We start from the raw sequence: 6,006 nt of genomic DNA, 5'->3' as shown, positions 1-6,006 counted from the left end.
CGTTACTTGCCAGCTGAGCCTCGGTCTCCTTGCGTCTGAAACAGTCCCACCTCGGTGAAATAACCGATGTAAAAATCGAAGAACGTCTGCATATTTACAAGCACTCAGACCGTATAAGTGCAGATGCTTTCTCTGGAGAAGTAGCAAAAGTGGGCCTTTAATACTGGAATCATTGCCAGGGCCCTCCCTGGACTGATGACCTTGGCAAGGATGTTGGTACCACTAAATGTCGTGACATCCCCTTCCCCAGGGTAACATTTATATTCAGGTGAAATCTGTTTCAAATGTACAAGGTCAATCTTAAGAAGGAAAAACACAAAACAGTGTGAGGTACATGGCCACCCTGGGCCCTGCTTGGCTGGTCCCTCCATCTTGCTTTTCTAGGGGACAGACTATCTGGGGGGGAGGGGGAGGGAGGAAGCTTAGGCTTATATCCCAGGAAAGACTCTACCCATGTACATTTTGTATTGTGTATCTTAAATTATTTGAGCATAGACTAACCAAGCCCTCATGTCTTCTTTGCAGCTCTGAGCACAAGGCCAGGTTGGGAAGGAATGGGGAAGACACATGTGCACGCATGCATGTGTGTGTGTGTGTGTGTGTGTGTGTGTGTATCTGTTTATATTCTTGGATTTTATGATTTTACCTTGCCATGCTTTCTCACCATACCATGTCCCACTCTTTAATGGATTTACCTTAGACTGCATCTCAAAGGGCGTCAAACACCTACGTCCTCAAAAGATCTTGTTGAAAGAGTCTTCTTCCTCCCTCAGGACCCCAGCAAGGCAGAGGTCTGTGAGCTCCTCAGTTTCAGCACGTGTCCCTGACGGCACTCTTTTCTCAGCCCGCAGCTATAGGAACTGCTCTGTGCTCCCACCCTGAATGGATTCATCACCGGGATTCCTGCGCGAGCCTGGATGACCCGTCTTCAGGTACTGCTTGTTGCCTGGGACCTCCTGCCACCTTCCTGTCAGCTACTTGGTGGGTACTGAGGCTTCCTGGTCCGTGCCTGAGTTTATAACTGGAATACTGTGCATTGGACTTTAAGTTCCCCCTGTAAGGATCCCCATCACAAGGCCTGGTGGGTCCCCATCATTGCTGCGTTTCACCCCTCCTTCCTTCCTCCACTCAGTAGCCATCATAGCGGATAGATAAACCAATGTGTCAAAACCAAATTAGGAACCGACATTGTTCTGGGCAAACCTGGACATAGGGTCACCCTGTTAAGGCCACGCTGACTCAACCGAATAAAAATACACATAAATTAAGGGTTCCTAATTTGAGTTGGTAGCAGGTACATAGACAAGATGGACTATTCTGATCTAGATGCTCTGTTGTTAGATGCTGGTGTTACTAAAATGGGCTAAATATGGACCATATTCAGGGAGTTACAGTTTCTCGTGACTAAATTTGACATTTTCTAATATGATGTTCCTCCCTTGTGGGTTTCACGTCCAGGCTGCTTTCCACATCTCATTTGGAGGCATTGCATCTTACTTTGTGACTCTGGGTCCTTGAAGCCCTTTCCGTGCAGCTGGTGGCTGGGGAGGGAGAGAATGGAGATGGTGTGTTGGAAGTTTTACGGGCCAGGCCTGGAAGGACCACATCCCCTCCACAGGCTCCCCCCGGAGGGAGGCTGGGACACGTAGTTGGGAGAAAGTGAAATGTGTTTGGGGGGACCCAGAGCAGCCTGTGAGATGACAGGGGTGCACGTAGCTGCAAGAGGGTCGGTGGTGGCTGAAGTCTCCATGGTGTGGTGGGGAGTGGAGCCAGGGACATTGGGCAGCAGGCAGAGTAGGTAGGGCCCAGATGGTGCGGGGCCTGTAGGCCATGCTGGAAGGTTCACGTTTTATTTTGGAGGCAATAGGGAGCCCTTGGAAGCTTTTAGCAGGGGAGAGACAGGATGGAGTTGGAGAGGGCCAGACAGGAGACTGTGAGGGTTGTGGAGCTGGTATGGCTGCCCAGGCAAGAGATGACAGCAGAAAGGGGATGAAGGCAAGTGCGCCTGTAAAAAAGGCGAGGGACTTACCGCTGGAGAGAACGTCCAGGCTGCTGTGCGGGGGCGGCGGGGGGGGGGGGGGCAGGCTAAGGCCAGCCTTGTCCCTGAGGTGATGAGAGGAGCTGAGAGTCAGGGAAGGCTAAGGAGGTTGGCATTCGTGAGGCCTGAGACCTGCGGGTTGTCTGTGGTGGGGAGGTCTTCCTGTCTTCAGATGAGGGTTGATAGTGGGACGTGGGAGGGAGCTACCTGAGGCCAGGGAGAGGACCGCCAGGAAGGGCGAGGGGAACCCTGGCTGGAGCTGGCAGAGGGCGGCCTTTAACCTCGCCCCACTACGGAGGCCATGCCCTTTGGACACCCTTCCTCGTCCCCCACAAATTATGAAGTTTTCCGTTCTACTTGGCGGTGACATTTCTCCTCCTGACCCTGAGAGGGCTCCAGGGAGAGTTCTCACCAGTCCTTTCTGGTGGTCCGTCCTCAGTGTTAGGTGGCCTCCTCACACTCATGTGTTGCTCAGAAGCCCAAGACCCGGGGACCCTTTGCAGCTCTCTCTTCTCCAGGACTTTGCAAGGGGAACCCCGTCTGCTTTGGCCTCCCTAACCCTCCATTCATCCCTTTGATTGCAGGCGGTTGCCGGGCTCTGCCTGCGTTCCCCTCGCTCTACTCAGCAGCTGTAAGCCTCACTTCATCTTTCTTCTCTTTCTGGGATCACTGTCCTGTGCTGTCTGGCGTTCTTTGTCTGAAACCCATTTTGCCTAACCCCCACCCCCAGTTGTGTAGTTATATACGGTGGGAGAATAAATCCACTTCCTGTTATTCCATCTTTGTCAGAAGGAGTTCATGAAAACGTATGATCACACAAAAATCTGTACATGGATGTTTATAGAGAGTTTACTTTGTTGTTGCCATCAGCAAGGAACAATCTAAATGTCCTTCACCTGATGAGTGAATGAACAAACGGTCATACATCCATGCAGTGGAAAGCTCTTCCGTAATAAAAAGTTTTAGGAGTTCCCCTGGGGGCTCATCGGGTTACGAACCCAACATAGTGTCCATGAGGATGTAGATTTGATCCATAGCCTTGCTCAGTGGGTTAAGGATCTGGTGTTGCCCTGAGCTGTGGTGTAGGTCACAGATGCGCTTGGATGCTGGGTGGCTGTGGTGGTGGCGTAGGCTGGCTGCTGCAGCTCCGATTTGACTCCTAGCCTGGGAACTTCCATATGCTGCAGGTGTGGCCATAAAACGAAAAAAAAGAAAAAATTTCACATGCCAATATGGATGAATCACAAAAGCATTATGCTAAGTGAAAGAATTCAGACAAGAAGGCACCTACTATTTAGCTCCATTTAAATGACATCCTGGAAGAAGCAAAGCTATAGGGACAGAAAATAGATAAGTGGTTGCTATTAGCCATGGGGGGTGGGGAAGGCTACAAAGGTCAAGGGAGACTTTGAGGGGTGACAGAGCTGCGGTTGCTTGCTTGTGCATATTTGTCAAAATTGGCAGAACTCTACATTAAAAATCGCGACATTTATGTTGATATCTTTCAAAATTACAAAAAAATTACATAATGTCACTATTTTACTCAGAACCTTCTAATTTGTCTTACTCATTCCTCACAATTGTCCAGAAGGCTCTACTGCTCTGGCCCCTGTTGCCTCTTTGAGATCTTCTTTTAACCCTCTCTTTCTGCTGACTCACCCTGTTCTAGCCTCATTGTTCTGCTGTTCCTCCAAATGTCAGCCTCATCCTATCTCAGGACCTTTGCACATGCTGTTCTTCTACTATGATGCTCTTCCCCCAGGTATTCACAAGGTGCATTCTCTTGGCAGTGTGAGCATCGCCAGAGAGCTTGTTAGAAATGCAGAATGTGGAGTTTTCTGGTGTCCTAGTAATTAAAAATTTGGCATTGTCACTGCTGTAGGTCACTGCTGTGGCTTAGGTTCAGTCCTTGGCCTGGGAACTTCTGCATGCTATAGGCACTGTCAAAACAAAAAAACAAAAAAACACAGAATTTCAGGCCCTACCCCCCATTGACTGAATCAGAATTTGCATTGTAACAAGTTTCCCAGGTGATTTTTCTGCAAGTTCCCAAGAAGTCATAGCCTAAAACTACACCTGTGGGTCCCCACCTGTGGGTCCCGGGCCCAAACCCCATCCTTTCCCTAGGCATTGTTTACCAGAGGGGGAGAAAATCTGGGATTTGTCCTGCTCTTGATCCCCTCTTGTTTTGGCTATAAAAGGGCCTTAAGCAGTGAGTATGGAGGCCTGTGGAAGCAAGAGAAGGAGACCCAAGCTCTGTGTAGTCATGACTAAGGCAGGTGCTCATCCAGTTCTTAGCGTTGCCAGCCACCTTCCTACAACACATGTACATATTTATATCTCATTTCACTCCTAGAAGGCAGGGATAATTATCTCCCTTTTACCAATGATAAAGCCAAAGCATTGATTGGAGTTCCCAGTGTGGCTCTGTGGGTTAAGAACCTGACTAGTATCCATGAGGATGTGGGCTCCATCCTTGGCCTCACTCAGTGGGTTAAATGATCCAGTGTGGCCATGAGCTGTGATGTAGGTCACAGTCGCAGCTTGGATCTGGCATGGCTGTGGCGTAGGCCGGCCGCTGCAGCTCCAATTCAGTCCCTAGCCTGGCAATTTCCATATGTCGCGGGTGTGGCCCTAAAAAGAAAAAAACAAAAACAAACTAAAGCATTGAGAATCTAAAAAAAATTTCCCCAAAACATATAACTATTAGGTAACAATTAACCCCAGTGCATTTTGAAAAGCAAACAAAATAGTTAATGATTTATAGATGTTTTTAAAGAGTAATAATAATGATAATCACTAACATATCCTGAGTACTTTGCATATATTTGGTCCTTTTGAGACAGGCTGGGACCTGGGACCTAGGACTCTTTGCTGCAGTGCTTATACCTGGATAAAGGCCTCCTTGAGCAACAGAATACAAAGAAATTATAAGGGACTAAAAATAATTGCACAGTTGGGGCAAAGTATGAATAATAAGATAGAAAAAAGTCAAAACCCAACTGTTCCTTTTGAGATGCTGGAGCAAAAGCAGGGTACTGCGCACGATCCCTGCACACAGCACCAAGGCGGTGGGCCGACCACCTAAGCCCCCCATGGATCTGCTCCCACCCTCACCCCATTTAAGGGACTGGCTCCCCACCCCCCTTCCCCGGAGGAAAGGCAGCTGTTACTTGTTTTCCATCCCTCCTGTTGCAGCACAAGTTCCAATAAAGCCTGAATTCCTCATCTGATCTCATCAGTTTCTATCGACTAAGGAGTCCCAGGGCCTAGGTTGATAACAGTTTAACCCGTACAGCAATGAGGGAGGAGCCATTGTTATTCGTCCCATTTCACAGATGAGGAAGTAGAGACAGGGACGTTGAGTATTTGTATAGGAAATGAGTCTGGAAAGATACTACAACTGAGACCGAGATTGCCTCTGCAGAGGGGGATCAGGGATTGGGGTGGGAATGGAAGACGGAACTTTAACTGTTTACTTGAAACCTTCAGTGTTGCTGGAATTTTTGTAATTATGCAATACCTTTATGATAAACATACACACCTGCACACACACGTACACAGTTTTGAGTTAAGGTGTGTTTGCCTCTAAAGCTCAGGTACTTTCCACTACAATGTCACCCCAAATCTCTCCTTTAAACTTCCTGTTCTGTCCTTTCTCACACTGTTCTCTGAACATAGGGCTTCTTCCGCTCCCCCGCCCCCGTTCCTTTGTGCTTGCTTTTCCCTCTAGCGACGCTCGCCTTCAGGAATGGGTACAGCTTATTCCGTCTGCAGCTGTTTCAGACATCCCTTACCCATGGCACATGCACACAGCTGTATCACAGTGCTGCCCACTTCATCTGAAAATTCTCCCCTGAGCCCCCCTCCCATGCCAATGGGCTGGGCTGTGTCCTCCCCTCCCCCCCCTCACGCCTCTCCAGGTTCCCAGCCCACGTTTGCACTCAGGGCTCCATCGTGGTCCCTGT

This window comes from Phacochoerus africanus, chromosome 11 (assembly GCF_016906955.1).
Source record: "Phacochoerus africanus isolate WHEZ1 chromosome 11, ROS_Pafr_v1, whole genome shotgun sequence".
NCBI lineage: Eukaryota > Metazoa > Chordata > Mammalia > Artiodactyla > Suidae > Phacochoerus > Phacochoerus africanus.
Note: the sequence above shows the minus strand (reverse complement) of the source record.